Source organism: Lagopus muta, chromosome 5 (genome assembly GCF_023343835.1).
Source record: "Lagopus muta isolate bLagMut1 chromosome 5, bLagMut1 primary, whole genome shotgun sequence".
In the NCBI taxonomy this organism is placed as follows: Eukaryota; Metazoa; Chordata; class Aves; order Galliformes; family Phasianidae; genus Lagopus; species Lagopus muta.
In genome coordinates, this window is record NC_064437.1 from 16,637,506 (window position 1) to 16,663,713 (window position 26,208).

Below are 26,208 nucleotides of genomic sequence, written 5' to 3' on the forward strand. Positions count from 1 at the left end.
TGTGGTTTTGTAAGAGAGGACTGTTTTTAAAATCCTTTGTGCTTATTGCTGCTCTTCTAGTTATGACATTTTACGTTGAATTCTTTGTTTCCGAGAGTTAGTCTGAAAATGTTAGGTCAGGTAACTGCTTTTCCTCCCATTTTCTTTTTTCATCTGCACAAGTGGGCTTTGTGCTCCAGTAAAAGGAATGCACATGACCAGTACCTCTGTAGATGACAGTATTGCCTATAGTACAGGCAAAGCAGAGAATGCCCAGCAGTACATCATTTGCCAAACATGACTGGCCTCCGCATCTCTGTGCCTGGTGGTGTATCACACTAGCAGAGGACATAATGTAAAACATGAATGTGGGAAAACCTGGGGCCAAGCTGCTTCAACATATGCTATGTTTCCATGTATATGGCACTTTTGACTCCATGGCGGCAGCAAGTTTTCCAGCAGCAGCTTAAGACATTACCATCTCTGGTTGCTTGTGTATACATAGAAGAAGAATATGCTCGTGCCTCAGCTCATCTAGTGAGAACTGGTGGAGATGAAATAGACGTGAAAGATAGATTTGCACTAACTTATGAACTCTGCTGGAATCTGCAGCCTCCCACCAGGCCTGGTAAGAGGCAGGTTGAGGTAAAGACCTGCTAAACTGGTGCAGCTGTGTCCTCAGGGCATGGGTCACAGCCCACCTGCTGGTATAGGTGCTGGGAACTATTTAGGAATGGCTCTACTGAGTGGGTCTGGGAAGGCTTGAGATGTCTGTAGTGCTGTGAGTTTGCACTGGGTCTTCTGATAAGAAGGAAGTCACAATGTTTTTTTTCTAATTCAGGTTTATGTTTCTGTATTTCAGTTGTCTGTTGGATGGTGGCTTTCTAGGAATTTCTGCTTTGTTCTATGCTGGCATGTGGTATCTTCCAAAATGAGGCCTGGCTTAGGGTAAGTGTACAAGTGACCCTCAATACTATGGTGTGGTTTAAATCTGATGGTCTGATTTATGGTTTTGTGGGTTTTTTTTTTTTTTTTTTTTTAATGTGGTTTTAGGTTCCATCCTATCATGCCCAAAACCTTTTCCTTTCCCATTTGCCTTAAGTCGCTCAAGAACAAAAGCTACCTTACTTTTTAGATCCTGCAATCTGATGGGCTTCTAAGGTTGCACCTCCTCAGTCAATTTTGTTCCTGCGTAGCTATTCCACTCACATATACACTGTAATCTTTAGTTTCCTTATGTGCATCTGTCAGCAGCATGTGTGTATCTACAGATGTTAAATCACTAAAATGCTGTGATCAGGTCTGTGTGCTTTGTGCAGCCTCCAGTGACTAAGCTTTGCTAAGGAGTGTTTTAGGAAAGCAACCAAAGAAGTTAAGGAAAAAATATTTCATAGGGTGTGTGGTAGTAGTCTGTCAAGAAAAAGGAATACTCCAACCTTTCTAAAAGATATGGAAAAGCTGTCAATCTTATGACTGGAGAAAGCTGCTCTGATTTTTGTTTGATTACCTGAGAGGTTTCATATATACCATATATCTGTGTTCTTTATGCTTTATATTTTTGTACAGAATTTTGCATGTATCACCTTATCTGTATTTTTTTCCTTTTAGTCTTTCTGTATGTGAAGTGCAGTTTAGTACACAAATGTGAAATAATGTAAAATACCTGTTTCACCACATGTTTCAGCATGAGTTATTTTTCGGAAGTCATAGCTAATATTTTCCCTTATTTCTTGCTAGAACATTCACAGTTACATATTGTGCATAGGAATACTTTCTTCAGTTATGACCTGCTGTGATTTGATTAAAAAAAAATAGAGTGAATTAAAAAAAACCAAAAACATAATGGTTTGCTATAATTAAATTGACTTATGTTACCCTTGGTCATTTTATCTGAGTAACTTTACATATAAAATGGCAGTGTTCCTTGTGCACAAAAGTTCCTGTAGAATAATTGAGAAAAAAGGTAAAAAAACATGTTACTCTTCACCAAGTACATGAAACATAAAATACATCCTCAAAGCAGGCCATTGTTAATTACATTCAGTGTTCAATGCAGTGACTGAAAAGGTCCCTATCACCTACTTTGCTGCTTAAAGAAAGGATTTTGGAAGATGTATTCTTTAGTTTCAGAAATAGTTATATCAGCAAAGGAAATCTCTCTGAAAAGGGAATGAGAGAGAAAACAAAGAGAGATACTCCTTCAAACAATCTATTGGAATGGTGTTCTAGCTGCTTACAATATATTAGATTTTTAGTAAGGAAAAAATTCGGACAAAGCTTTTCATGGATTACTCTCAGAGATATCACAGCTCATTAGCACCTCTCCTCAGAGGAATGCATTAATGAAGGCTGACTTGGATACCACTACGATGGACGTGACATAGAAAAAGCAAGGAAGACGAAACCTACCAAAACATGGTGTATTTGATTTGTATTATCCTTCATGGCATAGAAAATGAAATAGAGAGCTTCGTATAATCTGACCATGTTCATTGTGTGTGTGGAAAAATGTTGGTTCTCAGTCCATGTGCTGGAATGAGGTGACGCTAAGGATTTAGCTGATGGTACCACTGCTACCACTTCACTAAATGGCAAACCTTTCAGGAGATTCTTTGTGACTGAGATAGCAAGTCCCACGTGATAACTGGCAGGACTTCAGACATATCTATTCTACGTGATGCAATTAGTTAAGCTTCCATGAATTGGGTAGGTAAAATATCAGTAATAGATGAACTGCATAAAACATGGTGTATGTGGATATCTACTTAATCTTGCTGGGCAAACAGGAATGGTTCTTCTTTTGTGCAAGTTAGCTTTGTCTAGACATACCTGTAGCCTCCTCATCCACCTACTACTTCTAGAAGTTTTTCAGCTATGCTCGTCAGTCATTTTATATGCTTTAGAATGCTATGCAATGGCTGTTTAATTATGCAAAGTGAAGGTGTAATTAAATTTCACTGGAACTATAGGGATTTGAATAGGATGAAATAAAATAGGTTTAGTTTTACAAGCTCAGTGTGCCACAGAGGAATTGCAGAGCTCTTTGATTTTCTTTTTTCATATCTATAATTACCTTCAAGGGAATGGTGAGTTTGGGCCCAGTGTTACTCTCTGTGCTTGTGACAGACGGTGTAGATGTTCACTTGTGAAAGTTGTATGTTGACATATACCACTCTAAGATGAGATTTCTTTTTCTTTAAGAAACCTACAAGAGCTGCAAAGGAAAGAGGGGTGGAAAAAAGAAAGAGGAACAGTGCTATTTTCAGACAACACAGTTATTTCCATATTCTAGATATAGTGATGACTTCGAACTACTAAGAATATTGAAGAGTTATATCTTCACAAAGAAAGTCATTTGGTATGTTTAACTTGACAACTACTAGTAGGCAACTACTTCAAGAGCCATTCAGGCTGGCAGCAGGGCTTTCTGCCATTCTGGCACTTCTCTCTGCTGCTTGTTATTCCCACTGGTCTTCCAAAACCTGAATGTGCTGACCTGCAAGTCAGGACAAAAATAAATAAATAAGAATTTATTGTCAACATCCTTACAGTAGAGACAGGAAGAAGCCCTTTTGGGTTCATCTGAATTTCATATTTGATACTATTGTCCTACTAGTTTCTTTAATACTCAACTTCTGTAAACTTTCCATTGTAACTGCCTTAGGTTTTCATTCTTTATGAGACTATCTTGAATAACAGCAAGAATAACTGCTGAATTAAACATTTAAAATTATTTGTCACCTTGCCAGTGAATTCAAAATGCTACCCAGTTCCTTTACCTTTCCAGAAATATGATATTATCTCATAACTTGAGCTAGCATATATAATGAAACTGATGATATTTTGTGTCATATGATTAAGCTTTGTGAACAAAACTCTTTGGGGCTTGTGTATGCATGGGCTGTAATTCCTGCAGGGAGCTTATGGCCAAGGTTGCAGGTGACTAAATTGATTTGTGTTCAGAAGTGCTGAATGGGTAGATAGCAAGACCTCCCACCTGGTTCTTGCTTGTCTGATCATCGTTGTTTTATATGTATGTTATTTTTCTCTAGAATGCAGTGCAGATCCTTTTTAATGTTTTAATCTCTATCTGGGCAAGCTCACTGAGGGTCACCTTACAAAAAGACTCATTTTTCATTTCTATGAAAAGAGCTTGTCTACCAAAGAGACAACTTGGCTTGAAAAATTATAATTGTATTTAAATGACACTCCGCAGAAGAAATAAAGAAATACTTAAACTAGAATAAGTACAAACTAGTCAACTTAAAACCATAATAAAAACGGTTTGCCTGCAACTGTTTTCATTCCTGCTGCCCAAAAGTGTGTTACAATACTGTTTATTTTTATGCCTTGTCTCTTTACTCACCTGTGTTGTCCCAGTGCCCATGTTTGTGCTACAGCACATGTAAAGGTGAAAGAAGATTTGTGGTGGTGCTGGCTAGGGGGTGATGTGAGAGGAACACTTTCTACTGTGCTGGAGAAATCTGCTGGGGTGCAGTGCATCTGAATGGTTCATGTTTTGTGTTAGAAGTGTCTTGTGGGGTGGAAAGCAGAATCAGCAGCGGGCAAGGTACTTGCTCTTTTCTGTGTTCTCTGAAGAAGGAGAAAAACCAGTGATAAGCTCTGGTACATACAATATGTGAACTGAGATGTTTCATGACATGAAAGCACATCTTTATAAAGTCAGAATGCATTTCTGGTTTGGCTGGTGGTTGCCACTAAAGGCTTTATACTAATGCTGTTATTGGGGGCAGCTGTATTATAGCACTACTTACTTATTTATTCACTGTAGTGACAGTTGCATTTCATGTAGCAGCTGCTGAAGCCAAGATTATTCAGCAAGGGCAAAGTGTGATAAGACTTCAATGAGATTTTCTTGTGCAACATTAAGGTTGTGTGTTTTTCTTTTTTTTTTTTTTTTTTTTTTTTTTGTATAGGAACAAATATTTTCCATGGCCATTTCCAAACCTTTCTGTAGTGTTATCAAAGAATTTCAGTAGCCACTAATCAGGAATATCAAATTCACTTTATTTGACTACCCTATGTGTGAATCTATTCTGGCTATATATATTGCATGCATGTTTGTTCATAGACAGCTTTATAAATGCTAAATGAGTGAAAGTCACTAATATAATAGAAACAGCCTACTCCATGTTCTGGACACTTTCAGCTTTGCTTCTCTTCAGTGTAACGAGAGCTTGGTCTCTGGGTAGTGGGTGGAGAAAACTCCAGTGTAGTACACAAATGATTGAGGAAACTCCTGACATATACAGAAAATTATATCTTCTCTGGAAGCCTTATTGATAGCTTCTGAATTTTAACTAAGCATTTGATGGAGAAAGAACGAATTCTGCCTTGGAGGATACCAGTGAGATTTTTGGGTTTGTGCAAATGTGACCAGAATGTCTGCAGTTCCAAGGTTTTTATTCTGCTATTATTCATCCAAAGTTGTGTGTGGTTTTTGTGTTTTTTTTTTTTTTGTTTTTTTTTTTTTTTTTAGTGTAGTGACTTCTATTTTACTGGGAACTAGATCAGACTTGAAAAGATACTTTGTTGTTTGTGAGTTTCTATTGTTATTTTTTATTTCTTCTTCATTTCATTTTTGTGTGGCTGTAAAGGGAAGTCTGGCAGCTGTATTCTTGTGAGTGGATACAGTGTGTTTAGTTACCAGAGTAAAAATGTCCATGTTCTGCTTGGCTGAGGTGAGCCTGCAGTGAAGTACCCATGTACATACTTGCGCTGCGTTGTGGTGGCTGGCTTCAGCAACAGCCATGCTTGAGGGAAAGCCACTGGTTCTGTGGATCATGATGCTTTTGGGCACAGAGTGCAGATTAGAGATCAGACGGTTCACCACCTTTTGCCCTTCCTGCCATAAGTTGCTACCCAAAATTTTTGGGCTCATTTACTGCTGCACTGTGGTAACTCTAAGAGGAAGTGCTTTTAATCCAGGACTCATTGCCTTGGCTCAAAATAAAGGAGGTGGAGTTGATACTTGCATCTTACATGTCAAAGGCCTATGAAAAGCAGTGCTGTTTTGTCTTTAGTACAGGTGATGTCCATAGGATGCCACCAAAGGGACAAAAGTAGATAGTATTGTACTATCTCAAAATATTGTCCCCTTGCATTTCAGTTTGCATGAGCTGTTATGTACGTGGATTGCTCCAAAATTAATGCTTCCAGTTTGTTTTCTTGGAAATGATAACAGTACTTGATAGAGCAAATTCTCAGCTACATAAGACCATTTTTCAACATAGTCACTACAACTGGCTATGCATATCCCTCAGTAATTAACAAGAGCCTGCATGCTGCACTTGTAAAAATCTGCACCAGTGGAAATGGCCCACTATCACCAGTGCTGAAATGCATCACTTGCTGCCTCTGTGCACTCACATCCACTGTGTTGTCTCTGTAAACATTCAGCAAGTAGCAATGAATGTCAGTGGGTGTCATTTTTTTCCTGCATGGAGTAATTCAATGACACTTTGCTTCATTCACACTTCCATGCCAGATGCTATTTTGTCAGACTGCCCCTCAGCTGCCATCTGTCACACAGCAGCAAAATGTAATGGAATATTGGTGGGAAGCTTCAACCTCTACTGCTGTATCACCAACATCCACCTCTGATGTCGTGGGCCAACTTAATAAAATGGGAGGCATTACTTTTGGAGTAGCTCTTATAGCTGTAGTGATGGAAACAAGCTGTGGGACCTGTCCCATTTGGCAGAGCACAGACTTGATCCTGGGGAATCTTGAATATTTGGCTCAGATACATCCCAACAGGGAATGTGGAAACCTTAAATGTCTCCAACAGAACTTGTGTGAGTGTAATCAACCAAATTTTATGAAAATTTGGCACTTTTGCTAGCGCCAAAACCTCTACTGATCTCTTGTCAGCTCTGTGATATAGCCAGCAGTGCTGAACCTTTGCAATCAGTGGCTGTGCAGGGATGCCCTGGTTGACCCATCATCTGGGCCTGTTAAAAAAAACTCTCACACACTTTTAATTCCTTTTGAACACTGGTTATAAAAAATAAAATGGCATGCCTGTTTGTCCTGACCTGAGCTTGTCTTAAAGAACCTAAACACACAGGAGGCTTGGCAAGGCCGTTTCTCTACCTAAAGACTTTTACGATAAAGGGGTGTGTAAACATCTTGTTTGCAGGAAGGTGGACTAAAACAAGGGTGGGCTAATTTTTCTCAGGCATATGCATTTACCTTCTATTTTCTAACATGAAAAGCTGGCAGATTGTTTTCCTGTGGAGAAATCTTTTAGAAACAATTTTACCCCGTGTACTCTGAGAAAAAAATGTTTCTGTGGTGCCACCTGGAGAAGCCCGAACTTGTTGGGCTACCCTAGGTGTTCAGAGAGGGTTTTTTTCTTCACTGAATTATGGTGTGGAATTTCTTTCCATGTTTTTGTTGAGCTTTCTTTTAGGACTGGCAGTTCCCCTGTGTGATATCACAGGTTTTTAGAGTAGCTGATAGCTGTTTGGACCCCCATATCTTGGCCATATTTTGTGCATCTTCTTGCTCCTATGTCACACAGGTAAAGCAAGCCTCAACAACTCTTTTCTGGCTCCACTGCTTGTTGCAAAAGTTCCAGAAAAGCAGTACTATATTTTCTACTTGTACTGCATCTCTTTCCCTTCCTCTTTCCATTTCCCTTCTCTGGGCTGTATTTCTTTGGAACTGGATGATGCTGTTTTCATCATTACCTGCATTGGGTCTGACTTTGAAACACACATTTTCACTATGGTGAAACCATCTGCTATGCATGGAGAATAAGCATTACTAGGCATAATGTTTCTTTATAGCTATCTAGAAATGTGCCCAAATAGTGCAGTGTAACCAGAAATAATAGGATTTAAATGACTGTTCAATGTGTAGACCTGTAGTAAGACCCTTTGTACATCATCTTTCATTGGCTTACATTATGTCGTATTGAATTTCATTTTAGGTCTGTTTGCTGCTATAGTATGGGACTTGCTATTGTTATTACCTCAGATGTGTGTGCTTTTAATGGTAATATTCTAAGATTCAGATATAGTTCAATTTACATGATCTGGACAGTAAGTGTGATATAAGCTGCTTTGTATTTACTGCACAATAAAAGCATGCATGTGGGTAGATACTACAAAGCAGTAAATGTGCTGTAAATCCACTTTTAACCTTCCAGGTGGAACCTGTTTGCAAAGCTATATCTAAGTGTTGTCAGAACTTAGAATAATAGTATTTATAGTCATTCTTTTCATAAATCCATAGCATTTGTAGGTTTCTGAACATGCTGTATACTTTTTCCACAATTGCTATCTATCCTTAAAGGTCTCTTTTTTCTTTTTCTTGTGCAAACTGCATCACATACAAACCAGGATGCATTCTTTTCATACGTGCATGGGCACTCTTAATTTTTTTTCCTTCCTTTTAGCTGATATCACTGTATTTTCAAGCCTTAGGTCCATTTAAGAATATTAACTATTTCCTAGCCCATCGTTTATAGGTAGCTACAATCTGTTATATGCAGAATTTAAAATTGAGGCAGAGAGGTTAATTTGCTGTAAATGTCAGTGATACAGAAATAAGCATGAATTAATCATTGCAAGCATCCTTGTAGAACCATTAGTGAAGAATCCTGTTGGACATCTAAGGTATGGGATTTCCCAGATCTCTAAGGTGTGCCACTAATCTTCATATTTTTTCTGTTTTCTTTTTCTGTTCCCGATGATAACTGTTCATTGAGTGATGCATGTTACGCTGCTATTTGTGTTTCCAAATTGTCTGAATATAAAAACTACTGATGATGGAAGATATGGGAACAACTTTCCCTTCCTCTCTCCTTCTTTCTTCTGCCAGCCTAGATGCAAGTTGTCAGTATGGAAAGAAGGGAGAATGAATGACTGAAGAAAACTTTGGATACTGAACAGCAGATGAACTTCTTATGTCTCTTTGCTTCCTAGCAGGCTGTACAGGACCAGGAACCTGTTTTGAACAGAAAAGAAAAGACTGCTGAGGCCAAAATATTAGTTATAAAATATGCCTCATCACTCTTTTTATTCTGACTGCAATGTTAAGAGAAAAAGTAACTATCTGACATGCTCCTCAGTGTTTTAGGGCAGAATTATAGAGATACCAACTCCATTCTAGCACACCAGAATGGCAAGCTGTAGCACATGTCATCACAGAGTAGACCCTCTCTTACCAGTACATTACTGTATTCTTTAATAGCACTTTGTATATCAGAAGAAATACATTGCAGGGAAGAACACAAAAAAGCCTTACCCAAATCAGCCTTGGCTCAAGTAAAATAGATATAGTTCTCCTTGGTTTCTGACTTGTTTTCCTTCCATAAAATTATGCTCACAATAAAGATCAAATCAGTTTTATTTCTCTTTATGTTCCCCCCACTGCTCCCTACCACAAACATCACAGCTCATGGTTGAAGCACAATCCTGGGTATAGAGTATTGTGAGCATTAAAGGTTCAGCTGAGCACTGTTCTGAGCAGTTGGATAACATTTCTCTCCACCTTTACAAAGAGACGGATGAAAATGCAGAAATCCGATGGGAATTTGTATTACTTAGAGGAGTGGAAGGGTTTGTAAGTCTTATAGTTGATAATAGCAAGTTATGTATGTCTGCCATTTGAAAAAGCAAGTGAAGTACTCAGGGAAAAAGGATAACTATTGGAAAAGCTCCCACAATAGTGTATCAAAGTACATGTTGAAAACATTTTTATGTTCAATAGATTGGTCTGCATCAACTTTGTTCTTGTTATTTGAAATCGATAACCTCTTTCACTTGGAAGGCTCCTGTGAAAGAATACTTCTTTCTGTAGCTTTGCTATCCTTTGAAACTGCAAAAACACTTTTCTCCTCTCTCCTCCAGATTTTTTAAATACATTTGGGTCTGCATTGGACCTAAGCAATGTGAAGCATTGAGGCTTAACCTTTTGCAAGAAAGTCTATGACTTGCATGTGAAGCATCATTCAGTTCTGTTTTGGTTGCCTCTTGGCTGTGAGTGCTACAGCTTGTGAAGGAAGTTGGGTACTCTAAATGCATTGCTCTCTAGGATTCACATGGGCAGCTTTTTGGTAAGGCAGTGCTGTGAAAGTTTCAAGCCTGTCACAGTTTCAAGTCTGTTTTATGCAAGCTGGTGAAGAGGCAATATGCTTGAACACTGTTATGTGACATTTATAACGGTTACCCTTGAGGTGGGAAGTTTTTACCCTGTCCTGCCCCTTCCAACAAAATTTCCCTGCCCCATAATGATCTTCTGCTCTTCTCCCATCCTCTGTTCCTTCAGAGCAGAGCTCCCATGTTTCTGGTTGGTATATGTACGTTGTCTCTTTTTTGTTCATTAGTCAATTTGTATTTTTTAGTTTAGCAAAATGGTTGGCCACAAATTCCTTTCATGCTGATTCCTATAAATGGTAATAGCCTGACCAGGCTGACCAAAAAGTAACCATGCAGATAGGAAAAAAGTTGCTGCCAAACACATGTGACTGTCATGGAACGCACCAAGAACTCTCTTACTTCTCTGTAGCCCTGCTGACACTGAAGGCAGCTAGAGATAGAGTAGACAAGATGTGAAGAAAAGAACATAATGTTATCCTTGTTGAACAAGATGGATCACTTCTGTTTATTCCTAGAGATACGTAGGATTGCATTTAGGGCTCTTATGAGAAGCAATCACTAATGTCAGCCCCTCTATCCCCTAGAAAATGGACGGACTGTCTCTTTGTGACAAAGACTCTCTGACAGGTATCAAAGCAAGTGAAGCTTGCTGTGTCACGCTTTGCAGGAAATAAAATTGGACTCATTCTATCAATCTCCTTCTCTAACCTTCTTTGGTTTTTCTTCTGCACACCCCAGAGGATGTGATTGTTATTGGATGTATTTGTTTGCCATGTCAGTCGAGTGAGCAGCTTTACTCTGATAATGCTGCAGTTTGTTCCAAGACCTGCTCGTGCTATGTTATGAGTGGACACAGTACCTCATTCCCAGCCTGCAGGTGTGTGTATATGGATAAAAACCTAGCTGTTACTGCTATGGCATCTCCATGGCAGAATTTCCTTCTGTGTGGTCATTATGGCTTTTGCTCCTGTTCTGGCCTCCATGGCTGCTTTTGACGGAGCTGCAAAAGCTCTGGTGTTCTTGATAGCACCCAGATAGCTGCAGAGCGGGGCTGGGAAGTGACCAGGTGCCCTGGTTTAAAGCACCAGGCAGAATTTGAAATCCTCAATCACTTAGATGGAAAGAGGATTTTCACTCTTCATGTTTGTGGATTCTTTGAAATAAACCTAACTCAAATCAGTTTTTCAGTTTAAAAAAGCTCATTCAGCCCAGTAACTAGTTATGTAACACTTGCTAGTGCACAAAGTGCATGAATACAACTAGAAGCAATTCTAGCCTTGTTAACAAATACATACTGTGCAAAGAAAGCCTCTATTCTGAGAATTTTCCCCATATCTTGCTTTTCTTGTATCCAATGAGATCCAGACAGATTTCTGGATCCTATTTAAATCAAACTAGTTGGCATTTGTCTGTCACTTTGTTAACAGCTTTTTTTTGCATAGTGCCACTTCACAAAATGTCTGTGACAGTGCTTGGGGCACCTGCTGCTAGTGACAATAAATAACAGCCCAGGTAATGGCATTGATTTGTGTTCAATGAAGAGAAGTGAAGGAGTTAAAACTTCTCAGAAATGGACTGTAGATGGAACTGAGCCGTGCCGATGCTGAGCCTCTGAGATCTATTAGTTTTGACAACCTCAGTTATTCTGGTGCTTCTCATCATCTGTAAAGTTAACAAGGGCTGATAAGAGATGATGAGGCACCACACGGGTTTGTATTTCAGAACTCATAAATATTTCACAATACCATTTTTCTTACAATCAGATACATTAATTTGTCGACTGTAGATGTTGCTGAATATTCACTTGGTGCAGAGGTTTAACAAAGGCACTGCAAGGATAAACATTTTTAAATCAGAAGATAGAAGCCACGGGTTGTGCTGTGTGCTCAGCTGTTACATGTTTTCCAAGGCATGTTTTAATTTTACTGAAATTGTTGATTTTTTTGACCTGCTTTCTTCCTTGAAAATATATTATGATTCATAGGCACTCCCCTCCTCCAGCTGTATTTTTATCCCTTTTTGGTGTGACTTAGTAATTTCATAGTAGCGAGGCAGATACCCAAGGGTGAATTTAATTTGAAACAAACCTTACTCTTGGCAGAATGATATATTTTTTTTTTTTGTGAGGGGATCAAACAATGCAACATACAATTTTCTCAGGCTGCACATCACCTGGAGATGCCTCCAACTCAAATTAAGTAAAGGTGCTCTTTGAAGCACAAAACATTTCTGTGAAATATAGTGTGGACAAACTCTCCAAAGTAGCAGTTATTCTTTCTCCTGCTATAATAAGATGGAGCACACAAATATCACTTGATTAACAGCTGCAGTATTAATTTCCCTTTTTGGTTGCTTGACTCACAGCAAGAATCATGTCAATGCAGCAGAGAAGCAATTAAATTGATTTTAATCTTTGTCGGGGAAGATAACATGGCTCTTTCTCTTCTCATTTAAATAATTAAAGTTTCAGCAGGTATTATTTCTGGCTTTAAAGAAATTGGTATCTTAATGTAATAAAATCCTTGTAATTATACACTTAATGGGTCCTAATAAGTTAATCACGGTTTTTCATTTAAAATGTTTTTTTTTTTAACTTATTAAACTTTTATTTGCTTTGATGGTTATTCTTTTAAGAGGGTTGAAAATATTAAAAAAATAAAGTTCTGAAGCCTCATCTCTTTCATATTCCTACACAGCCTTTCAAGTTCACAATCAGTGGAATAGTTACATTTCAATATATGCTTCAAAAATTCTTATCCAGTGGAGGTTTCTGTTATGTTACAGTTAATTATTTTGTTGAAAAAGCTTCACATAATGAGGAAAAACAAATATTCTTTTATGTTCCTGTAGAGCAAACTCCAATTCAGCTGGAGTACAGGGAACATTTTCATCCCCTTTGATCCAAGCTGTTAGGCAGTGTTTGGGGTCCTCCAGGTTATTCCCATTAGGTGGAAAAATGGATGGCAGAGTCAGGTGCACCTTTGATGTGGTGCTCTGTTTGCATGAGGTGGATATGCAGTCTCTGTTCCTGCACCCAGAATGAAGGCAGTGTCTTGCCTTACTGAGCTTGGCAGCACTTTACCCCCAGCTCCTTCTTTTGGTAATGACTTGAAATGGTGCACTATTTTTTTTTATTCTCCTTTTGTTTTGATTTCTACATTTAGAGCAGGAGTGCCCATCCACCTCATATTGTTTGTTGTTGCATTCTGGCTTGGAAAGGCTTAACCCTTGTGGCTGAGAAAACAGCTTAGCTGACAGCAGACTGCATTTCTCCTAAGATGGAATTCTTTTGCTTTATAATGATTCATTTCATGCAGGAAGAGCCATAGCAAAAGGCTTGGTTGCTTTTTGGAGAGGGGCACTGATCTGGGAAGGACTGTTCCCAGGTGATTGCAGCACAGAGACCTGCTAAGGACTGCGTGTTCTTTGTGGGTATCTGTGGAAAGTGCATCTGGTGGTGCTGGAAGGGGCAAACCTTCCACGAAGTCTCACTGTTCTGCAAAGTGATGGGCTGTATTCTCTGTCATCTCAAGATCTTTAATATGTATTTGCCCAACACAGTGGCACAAAGTTGTGTGTGTGTGTGCTTGTGTCCCATGCTGTAGGGGTGTCAGATCAAGGGGTTGGGGTCAGCTAGTAATGTGGGCTGGCTTGTGCTTTGAGGGGCTGCAGCCCCCCTCTCCCATGTTCCTTTTTCCAGTGGGGTAGTGGTTGGAGAAAGGTAAACATACAAAGGAGAAATTGCTTTACGAGTTTTAATACAAGAAGATTTAGAAATAGTTGAGATAGCAAATAATGAAGTTTGGTTTCTCGTAATGTGAATTTGGCTTTGTTCTCTCAAAATTCCAGGTTGCTCAGTTACCTTAATGGAAAATGTTTTGTTAGTGATGGTATTATTCAACTTTGAGTTTGTGCTGAAATTGAAGTAGGTTTTTTTTTCAGTACAAATTATGGTAATGATGAGCAACACCACATATAAGCAGCAGGGAGCACACCAGCATCTGATTTATGTCCACACTCAAGAAGAACATTATACTTCTCTTATTAATTATTGTATCACTAGGATTCTTACGTTTTTTTTCTTTGTCTAGAAAAGGACTTCATGTTTGCTTTTTGAATAGGTATAAAATCTTCTCAACTAAAATATCTTGTTAGCACTGCAATGACTTGGAAGCTATATCAAAGTGATGGATTTCTCTTTCCTCAGATTTCATTACTGGAAGTGCTCAACTCAATTTGGATAGGGGACTAGATTTAACAGACAGCAAAGTTACATGAGTGCTGCTCAGGGGGCCTGTGTGTATCCCTATATCCCAAAGTACTCAAATGGTTTGAAAACAATAGTGAGAGAAGCAGAGAGAAGCGCTTGTTCACAGCATCTCTCAGCCTGGTTCTAATATCTCTGCAAGTAAAATTAATGCAATGTGCTTGCTGGACTCAAGATTTACATTTCTTTGTTCGGGAACAATTTTCACTTTCTGAGCTCCAGAAACTGCTGCGTGTGATCACAGCTATGCACACAACAGTGGTACAAATACATTTTCATAGAGCAAACACAGAAGTGAATTCTGCAGTTCTTCATCTCCGGTTGAAAAGGAACTGCCAGGCTGAATGAGTGAGCTTATCAAGAAAAGAAAGATCCCCTCTTCTGTGGGCAAACAGCTTACGTGTTCCGTTCCTCTACTGTTTGGGCAGTGCCTCTGTGTTCTGCATAGGTGCAAAAATGTTCGTAATCAGACTGAATCTGTTTCACAGGGTCTAATATGACCAATTAACTTAGTCTCATCTCATTTGTATCGTTGTGCCATATGGTGTGTGTGCAGGAAGAGACAGCCCAGACAGGAATTTTATGGAGGAGAATTGCAAATAGAGAAGGGAGAACGAAGCAGGGTTATTAATCAGCAGAGACGGGGTTCTTGATAAATACGTACTGTTTACCCTACGTAGTGAAAAGATACGTAACAGATGCTGAATTCTTTAGTGTGCTTGGCAGTGTAGCATGCCTGATATCAACAGGAGTATGAACAATGTAAGTGATGCAGTATGTAGGAAAGACTACTCTTTAAGAACCAAGTAGGAAAGGATATTTCTTGTTGCCTTGCCTACCAAGTCATTACTGTGAACATTACAGGCAGACTGCAGATAAAAGATAATACTGTCTGAATGGACTGACATTAGCAATTATTGTCTATATTTTACTCTTTGTTTTTCCTCCTTCATAATTTCTGCTCAAAATATGGTTGCAATTGCTTTCCTGGTATAAGTTTTTGTAGGACAAATCTACTGTGCTGTGTATGCCCAATTGCATCTTAAGTTCTTGATCAGAAATACAGAGATATAAACTTCTATCGGAGATGTTATTTTAAGAACAATATCTTTTTGTCACCTGTGACTCTTAAATGGTAGCCAGTGAATATTTACCACTGGCAGCCCAGTGCAGGAATCTGTTTAACTTGTCTAGGCAGTGGATCTAAATGCTGATGTTCTTTGAGTAACGTAAATGAGAAGGCTTTCAGTGTTCTGAGAACTTTGCAGGCTGAGATTTTCCTGTTTTCATAGTTCTATCTGTGCCTCTTTGCATGTCAGATAAATCCAGAAGCCCCAAACCAGGAACCTGAATTTCTGCTTTCACTTAGAATTTCTCTAAGATTGACATGAAATTGTTTGTGCAATGGAAATCACATAGTAACAGACATCACTTCTCTGAGAGATGGATTTGTCGTGTTTGATGAGGTTCAATTAGGAACCAATTTGGCAAAAACCCTTTACACTGCATAAGGAGTCATATAAAATATTACAGTCAGCAGAAATCCATAGCAAATGCCTTTAATGAGTCTTCTATATGAAAAGCTATGAACTTACATATCACATATAGCAATACCTCAAATCTTCATCACTGGGTGTATGAGTTGTGTGTTAATAATGCCCACAGTAACCAAGTGTGACGCATGCCGTTATCAGAATGCAAAAGATTTTCAATCTTCTTTGTCACTTCACTTATTTGAATATTTTATCTGGAAGTCAGTGATTGAAATCAGCTGGTGTTTGTGTTCAGAATGAAGCTGTACTGCACCTTGCATCTTATCTGTGCTTGAGCCAAACAGCCTCTGCAGACACATTCCTTTTTTTTTTTCTTTCCAGTAGCAAATTCTGATGTTCTGGCAGTAGCATAGAACCAAAATGTTTCTTAGATTCTGCAGATCCAATGGCTTCGATTTCATAGTTGGCCATACCTTACTTTGTTTTAATCTACCTTCCCAGCTCCTCCTTGATATCTCAGGTGAATTTTACTTTTGGAATCTGCAGGATGCTGGCAGCTTGTACAGGAGGGAAGGAAACTGGAATTTCAGATCTCCATCGGGCTCAACATGGCATTTTGGGCCCCTGGCAGTCCTGAATTCCTTGGTGGAATGTGTCACACTGCTGGTACTAACAGCATGAGCAGCTGTTTGCAGTTAATTTATGTGTTCCAGACCGAACATGACCACCTTGCTTTTGCCCTCCTTGTGAAATGGCCCGTTCTCAGTGCTATGAATAGAGAGTGTTTAAAGTAGCAGTGGGAGGATGTAATGTGGTAATTATCGTGATGGAGGGCAAAAATCTGTTAAAAAAGGCAGAATTGTGGTTGCAGTGCACAGGCCTTTAGGGCACAGTAGTTACAGTAGTGGTAAGATGTGAGACTCTGGGGAAGAAGCAGAGAATAGGTACTGACAGTTAGATTTGCTTCTCTCAGCTTTTATGTATTTGTCTGAAGTTTTACTAACAATCACTGTTTTCTTTGCTTTATTTTAAGGCTTTTTTAAAAATCCTGCAGTGCTTTGGATGAGTGGTAGATGGAGGTGCTTTGTGGAAAAGGGTGTGTTAGTTGCACAAGAGGCTTTTTGTACACAGAGTTGCATACAAGGGCAGCTTATGATTCAGCGGGGACACAGAATGCAGTCCACCCACCTGTGTCTTATGTAGTCTGTGTTAGAGCAGTGGTTCATTCTTGGTATTCCTCTTCCTACGAACTTATCCCTCACCTAAGTGTTTGGCTTCTGACATGACCAAATCAGCACCTGCCAGTTCTGGCCCTACTCTCCTTTTGAAATATTTAGCTATTCAGATCGGCTCCCATTCCCATATCTTGTGTATTGTACACTTGGGCTTCAGTAGTCACTTCATATGGGGTCTCCAGGAAACACTTAGCAGCAACTGCTGCTCTTTTCACAAAGGATCCAGCAATTCTATCATTTCATCCTCAAAATAGTCCTAGACTTATTTCTAGTTTGCTGTGAGATCTGACAAGCATACTTGCCTTACAGCTTTGTTTACACCTCTTCTGAAAGAACAGACTGATAAAGCACAGAAAAACTCTTCTTCAAATGATTGTCTCATTGGCATAATTCAAATAAGAAAGTCCCTTGACTTTCAGACTTGAGGAACTCACAAGGTGATAAAAACACCACACTTTTGATCGCATCTTCACAAACTTGTACATTTTCTGCTCTTTGCTGCCCTGTAGGGCAATCTTCATGTACCATATGCTGCTGTGTTTGTGCAGTGGCAGCCAGCAGAACCATAACTGCATGAGCTGACCAAGAACTGTGCAGTGGGTGACTCTGCTCTTCCAGTGTGAGTAGTAGCCACCGGTACTGGTAATCAGTACATAAAAGTAAATTATGAATTGGCCACAGATGCAACACACATACCATTGCAGTAACCTCTGCAAACTCATATGTCACTCTTTTCGCTTTTAAATGCATTGCTTTCTCGTATCAGTGAGAACACTGTGTAATACGACATCTTTGAAAAGATAGCTGCATAGATGCACCTGGCTGACATATCTCATTCTGTTTATTAGTTTGTCATAATATCATCTTTTGTTCATCTCTTAACTAAGCTAACTTTCCCCCTATTTTTTAATTGTTCATTGCAAAGATTTTTTTTCCCCAAACTGGTAGTGCTTCTTGTTGAACCTCTCTGAACCTATTGTATTTCTGCTTAATGTATTTTTTTTCCTCTGAAATAATTGACCATGAAGGAATATGGTATCAAGATGAGGAATAATGAGAGCTTTAGTCTTATTTTTCCTCTTATACAACTTAATGGCTGTCACTGGTGATAGGATAGTATCTTCACTATTCATGTTTTCTCCACCAGAAACAGGTCAGAGAAAAGGAAAAAGGTAATAACAGAGGAATAATTTTGACAGAGGCAATATTCTTTCTCACCTTGCTATTTTTTTAGGTAGTACTGACACACTTGTCTTTTGTTTCCCATCTGTGATATTATTAATATCATGATATTTATCTATGAAATAGACAAATTTATCTATGAAATTTACTAATATCATAGTAGCTAATATTTCTCTACTCACATGTAGCTGGGGACCATGAAGTCTAATGCTTAGGCTATGTGGTGTTTTATGTCACAGATGGTCATACAAGTGAAGAACAACTTGTGACCATGCTTAGCTTCTGTATGTGTAATTTCTTTGTGTTTATAACTCATTCCTTGACCTGTATGAATTCTAAGTGAACCCACTTCTGAGATTTAGGAGATGGGACAAAGAAAATATGGATTAGCTTGAGCCTTGTTGACAGTCTTGCTATCTCCTACAGCTCTCCTTCTTTACTCAAAACTCTCTGCATCTCCAAAACTACTTCTGCTGTCTGTTAAGGGCAGCCCAGTGATTTCCTCAGGTCTCATCTCCCACTGGCACTGCCTGATGGATTTTTGAACGGCAAATCAAATGAATTATTGAGAAACAATTGTGGTGTGCCCCAAATAAGAGCATTTTATCTTCCTATAAATATGACTTCAACATTTATAGTTTTGGAAGTCTAATTTAAAAATAATTCAGTGCTTTTCTGTTTAATTCTCTTGTGCTGTTGATCTGGGAGACTTCAAAACCACAGCAAAAATAAGGTAATAAAAGCAGACAATGGCTATAGTTATGTATTGTGTATCATAAATATTTGTCTCTGACTGGTTGCATTTTAGCTGGCTGAGAAAATGTAGCTCACTGAAGGTGGTTACCTTTGTTCGAAGCCAACTGAGACAGCACCAGCACTCAGTAATTATAGCTGTACAGTTTCCAGGAGACTCCTTCTTCACCAGACCTGTCGTCTTGTGTCCCCATTTGTAACACTGTTCATTATATCCAACCTGCTGCCGTCACTCTGGAGCTTTCAAAAGGTATTCTGTGGGCTATCATGCTGCAGGATGTGGATAATGAAATAGTTAGACGTGACTTGTATTATAATAGTCTCACCTAACTTTCATTTGGCTTGAAAAGTAGACTTAAGAGTGAAAGGCATTTTATGTTTTTAATAAGGAGTCTCATACGGTATTACCTGCTGTTTTTCATTGTGTGCCTCTTCTCATGGTTTCCTTTTGAGGCACCTGATAGAAGAAGAGAAGTGAACATCTCTTAATCTTAGAGCTTTGTGAAAAACTGCAGCGGTAATCAACGTTACTGATCAGTAATTTCTAACTGCAGTGAGAGTGACTGAAAGTTTTTACATCTGTATTTTAGTTCTTAAAGAGATAACAGTTTGTTTCCACGCACACACACACACAAAAAAACCTTAAAAAAAATCTATAAATCCCCAAACAAATAATATCTTTAATAATATATTAGTGTATTTATTTACAATATGTGTTTACAACCTTGGAAAAATTAGTCTACCTTTGCAGTCTCTTAAGTTAGGCTGTGAAGGCTGCAGTGGAAATGCTATGTCATGGCTTGAACCAGTGATTGAGCACCTGGTGGGAAGGCAGGGCCAACCCAGGGGAGCTCAAGTGCATGTAATGCCTCTGAGTGACTGGAAGGGGTGGAGCCTTAATCCACCCTTTCCCAGACTTCATTTTATTTCAAGGTTAGCTGTGAAGGTGAGGGGATCCTGATGGTACTGGGGTACTTGAGGCCTTCTAAAGGTAAGCAGCTTTTTTGCTTTGTTTCTGTGCTCACGACTGTTGGGTTCTGCAAATCCTCACTTGCCACAGTACAGGGCCTTGCTGCTCTGCTGTCATTGCTGCACGTTACAAAGGTGTTGAAGGCATTTATGCTGTCCTGTGCTCATTGTAAAGCTTCAGAAATTCTTACAAGTGTAATGAATGGAGAAAGTATCAAATAACTTTGATAGAAGTGATCCTTAACATAGCTCCAGTCACATCCTTCCTGATGCAGACCCAGATTGGCACAGGGCTGAGGGCAGGATAAATTGAGAGTGAGGTTGAGCAGGGGAAATAATCGCCATAGGAAATTGAAAATATAATTAGGATTTCTGAAGTTGTGTTAATAACTGTACCAGATCAGTTACAGAGAAGAAAACTCTGTTCCCTCAAATGGGCAATTGCACCGTCAGTGGAAGAAAAGTGGTAAACGCAGACACAACTGATGTGATTGGCTGAAATATGAGCTGGCAGAAAAAAAAAATCTCTCTCTGGAAAATTTGGAAGTGTCAATGGAACGAAGGATGTTGAGGAGTGAGCAGCTGACTGCCTTCCTTCTTGATTAAGGACATCTGCACTTTGATCTGTACAACCTCCCAGTTCTGTTGCCAACTTGTTTTGAGCGTAAAACCAGGGATCCCCCACCAAAAATGCTACTTTTCATGGCATTAGCTCATAATGGTCCTATTTCTTGTAAACTTTAAACTTTTATTTTTTGCACTGTCTTCTACTTAGTGTTGCCCTAAGTTCTACCTGAAAGCTGAAAGTGATGGAGCTCACTAATGCTCATAATATTAGTAGACCTGAGTAGAAGTTAGCATTACTTCACCACTGGCTTGTTTTGACAATTCTTGGTGGACTGGTTCGAGTGCTCATGTCAATACTTTGTTGCGTAAATGTCTCTTCAGCTCTGCAGAAAATACTCAGGTGATGCTGGATTTCAAGTTTGTTTACTTGATATGGGAAAGACACATGCATGGGAGAAAAGCATACGCCTGATTATGAAAAGATCTTCATGTTTCTGTGTTTATAAATGACCAGGAAAGGAATTGCAGACATCCGAATGGTGATGGCTTCAGACAAGAGGAAGCCAAAATTATTTAATGAGATAGTTTACTTATTTGTAGAAACTGAGTGGAGTCCAGCCATTCCTCAAAAGCCTTCTAATCACTACTTCTTGCCTCAGTGTCTCATTCTCAACTTTGCTATTGGTGCAGTTGCAGCAGATAATGGTTTGTTTTCAATTCTTTTAGCCTGGCAGTATCTATGCAGTGTGAAAGGGACCACTGCCCCACTGTATTAAACAATTCAACTATTCAATGAACTATTCTTAATTACAGGAGATTGAGTAAGCTGTAACGTATACCGTGGCTAGTGGATGTTATAATACACTTTTTCTGGACCTGAAAATATTTCTATTGAATGTTGTTTTAAGAAAGGTCTCTGCAGTGGAACATAATCAATCCATTGAAGTCACTGATGAAAATGTTTGAATTCAGTAAGACCAAGGTTCAACCCATAGCTTACAAATCAGATAAACAGCTGTAAAATGATTAGATCAGTTACAGGCTACTCTCCAGCATGGTGCTAAAACTTTATGTGACTTAGGCCATCTTGGTAAAGCTGTTACGTTAGAGCTGTGATTGGCCGTCCTGAGCTTCACAGCTGTAAGTGCTGATGGACCTCTTCACTGGTGGTGTTCAGTACCTCTTTAGTGTTTTTGCTTGTGTTGAAAAGGCAGGCGTGGTATTAGTCTAAAACCTTGGTCTATGGGGAAATGACTTGCTGCTCCATGCTCTGTGTAGGAGGACCTCTGGACACTGACATGGATATAATTCACTTTATGTATGGATTTCTCTGAGGTCTGAGTTACTTCTGGAAGAAATAATGTTCCTTGGAAATGTCAGTCAGAACTTCTCATTTTAATAACATGCCTGGTTGAATTCAAAACTGGCATTTTATATTGACACTGCGCATGAACTGACATGTCATTATACACATGCTAACTGAGATTTATAAAATAATAAAATCACTGTGGTTTAAATTTCCACAAAATATTGATGGAAAAGGTGTTATACACTTATGGGAGTAGCTTACTTGCTAATGTGCTTGCCATTTTTTACTGACCTTATTGTGAATGCAACCTTGCTGCAGGCTTCTGCAAATTGGAACTCTGCTACAGTATTTCTGTTCAGTTAATACCAGCAGAACCACATACTTACAGTAAGAGCACTCTCTTCTTCCTCCCTCACTTCTGGAATACATTAGCCTAATAACCAAAATGACAGTCTGGAATAATACATCTTTATTTATTGATGTATTTCTTGGTTCTGTTCTGTGATAAGAGGCATAGTGACTTCATTCAGGCAGTGTCTGACATTGACAATTTCTTCCCACTTCGGTGTTCATTTACCTGAAAGAAAAACAGCTTGAATCAAGAAGAGAGAGTTTTCCTTTATTTGTTATGTTAAAATATAGCTATGTTAAGGAAATGTGAAGGTTCCTGAGGGACTCTTTAGAGGAGGAGAAAATTCCAGGATTAATGTAATAATGATTTAGGAGCTTCATGCTCCTGATACTACCTTTTGTTAAAATTTACTTACTACTTCAGGTACACAACCTAATAATGCTGGTAATGCTATTTCAGTTTGAAATGCTCAAGTGTAAGAAAAGTTAGATCTCTCAGGGGAAACTGAAGACAGAAGCCTGATTTTTGTATCTACTAAGTTGGAGAGGATGGAATGATTGAAGGAAGATACCAAGGATGTATTCATTTGGAAAAAAGTTTTCCTTTATTTAATTTCTGAAATGTAAGAACCAAAAATGGGAATGAGATCACTTCATAACAGCTGAAAAGCATTGTAAAGTGACTAAAAATTGGAGGAGAATTTCATCAGCTCTTTGGTATTATTGTTCAACTGGAAAAGAAAGAAACAAAAAGGCTGACCTTTATCTGAGGTCTTCCAGCATGTCTTCAGGTGTTCATTTGACAACCGTATCTGGTGATCCTAGGCTGAGGATATCTGAGTTCTGTAGGGTTGAATTACAGTTTTGTAGTTGTGGAAACAAAGTAATTTGTTTATTTTTCTTTTTCAATCAACTCACTGAAAACAATCATTCTAAAAGTGTATCCATGGCTGGGTATCAAAATCTTGATAATGCACTTAAATAGAAGACCATGTTTTTAGAGGAAAGTGAACGCTCACAAACTACAACTAAGGAGTTTGTGCTGATTCTTCTGCCTCTATTAATTGAACTGTAGTGGGGTTTACCTTTCCTGGAGATGATTTCTTTTGTATTGAATACAGAGAACATGAAGGCTGAGAATTGTGTATATCTCTGTGCATACTTATTTTTAAAAAGAGAAATGGTGGTTTCTGCAAAAGTAACTTGCAATTTTCTTCTGAATTTTCAAGCTGTGTGTGATTTCTGTGTAAGGAATTTCTACTTGTGTTTCAGTAGAGCAAGGTGAGGTGGTAGCTGCAGGAATGACCTAACAAATTTTTTGTAGAGGTAATTAATTGGCTATTTATTGGAAGCAACAAATCCAAGAAATATGCCTCTGAAACTGGTAAAGTCAAGTTGCCCTCAAGTGATTGTGTTGAACTGAAGGCTGTGGAAAAAAATACAGATGAGCCAGTCAAAGCCATCCTGGGCAGTAAGTGTCAGGGTCATTAAAGGCATCCTTCAGATACAGTAATGAATTAACTTTCTAAGGTAGTAGAGACAGAAAGTGAGAAAGGAACTGAAACTGTGACACTTGTCTTTGAATTTAAAAAGCACACAGAAATTGAGGGAGAGCAGTACTGAGGTGTTAAGGGAGGCACAGTGAGCTTGTAATGATCTTGTCGCTTGTATTCCACGGTAACGTGCAGTTCTTCCCTTCCTGCAGAGATTTCTATTGGAATTACCTATATCTATTCTCTTCTAATAAACCTGCTTGTAATTAGTTGAACTCAAGTTGGTTTTTGAGATTTTTCTTTGGCAAGCATAACAGAACTAGCTGTTATCAAGAAAAATGAATCTGATACAACTGCAGAGAGGCTGAACTAGAATAAAAATAGTATTCTGAGATTTCTTTTTTTTAGAAAAAAATATAGGATGTTTCATTTAACTTTAAAAAAACAGGAGAAAATAACTTGGTGTTTTTCTGTGCTGATGAATAGAAAGACTGCAAGTTGTATGAAACTGTAGTTTGTTTCTATTAGCATAGAAAAAGTATGTTGGTGGGTTAGTGATGTGTACTGAGCTTGGAAGCATTATAATATAGCATGGTTTAAAAGTAAAAGTCATTTTGGTTCAATAAGTTGCTTATAAGTAGCTTTGAAACAAAATAATGGTGTTTTAGATGCAAACGTTATGCATTTTGAGGACGGAACGTAAAATAGTTCAATAGTTTTCACATGATTAACTACTTTGAACTTGAAACCTAATAGATATTTTCTCCTTCTTTTTTAGAAATGTCGAAGGGGGCCGTATTATGAACATTAAAGGAAATAACAAGACAGACTGTGTTCCTCTAATTCTTTCCAGAATTATGTACAGTTTTACTAATGTTATTGTTCTCCACTCGCCCGCCCCCTCTTTTTGTAGATGTACATGGATTAGTGTGCTAAAATGGAAATGTAATTTAGGGCTAAGCAAGCTATTTCCATGGAAATAAAAATATCGTTGATGTCTTTTTGTTTGAGGAATGTTCTAGAAAACACAATCAGCTTTTCTATCAGAAAAATCACAATTCTATCTAGAAAATCATAATCTATCAGTTTAGACACAGACCAGAAATAATGATGGTATTTGCAAAGGAATGCTGTGTAAATAGGAACCTTTGTACTAGGATTTTCAGGACTGTAAACAGCTGCTGTTTATATGTGTGTATATCTATGTATGCATACATATAAATGTCCTAGCATTTAGAACTTTTTGTTATCATTTCAGTTTTCCTTTTAAGACAGTAGATGTTCATCAAACCTAAGCATATCTGTGGGCAACTTTCAGTCTGCAAGCTTCTCAATGTCATTTGTAGATTTAACCATATAACTAGTTCCACTCAGCAAGTAAGTACTGACTGTATAAGTGTATATGATCTTTATGAGACTACTGGCTTTCTTGAGATTATTCACAACTGAAACTCTAAATAAACTTAAATACCTGAATAGTCAATGATAAACTAGTATTATTAAAATGTTAAAATTCATTCTCCTGTTTTGTAATGATCTGTGGACATACAGTATTTTTTTTGATGGGTGTATATTGATGGCTCTAGTGAAGCTGAGAAATTATACTGCATCTTAGGTAAAAGCATGTTAGTATTCAGTTTGCTTTTGCTTGATTCTCTTGAGTACTTCTAAATGGTAAATCCAGCACAGGACACGTAAGCGTGCCATAATCTGATATAATTACTTGTCTATATTTATTGAGAAAAATATTCAAAACTGTCTTCATGTGCTCCTGTTATTTGCATTGCCTACACTAATAAGTGTAAAACTGCTGGACCAAAAGACCATTGTTAAGCTTTATATTTTTATAAACAAGAGAGAAGGTGAGCCATTCCCTTCAATGGCACTAGATATAAAACAATATTTACAAAGACTTTATAAATTACAGTTTTTACTGATGAGGCATATTCACGTTGCTGCTCAATTTATTTACTCAAGAGACCAATTTATTTTGCTACCTCAGTGCTAACTGCTTCCATTGACATCCAGGTCTGCTCTGACCAAGCAACTGTGACAAGCTGTTTATTGAACTGTAAACAGGCATTGTCTGACTCTAAACAATGGATTTATCTAATTATGAAGCCCCATGCATCATTTTAGTCCTCTGTTGCTGGATATACAAACAAGATTTTCATGTTATTAAAAAAATAATTTAAGTCTGGGTACACCAGGCAGTTCTGCCCTGCAACTTAATAGACTTGTAACTTGCATCTGAAGAGAACTGAATGTAATGTTCTGACCAAGGTTTGCTAGGAACTGTGAATTCCTGGAAAAGGACAAAAAGAGAATTGTCTTTATAGGAAAATATGAGGGAGATGGAATAACTGAACAAATTCATTGCTTATGCTTTAAATGGATCTTATGTCATCAAAATGAACTCTTAAAAATAACACCGACAGGAGAAATACAAGCGTGCTTATGGTAAGCAAAACTTGATCCTT

The 26,208-nt window shown here is 38.3% G+C and overlaps 1 long non-coding RNA gene across 1 annotated transcript in view; it reads left to right on the forward strand.

Annotated features, from left to right (window-relative positions):
* Window positions 1-695: 695 nt before the first annotated feature.
* LOC125694114 (uncharacterized) overlaps window positions 696-26,208 on the forward strand; it is a 63,472-nt gene continuing 37,959 nt past the window's right edge. The window contains exons 1-2 of the long non-coding RNA XR_007377396.1: window positions 696-760; window positions 842-927. This is a non-coding gene — a long non-coding RNA (uncharacterized LOC125694114). The remainder of the gene's footprint in view (window positions 761-841; window positions 928-26,208) is intronic.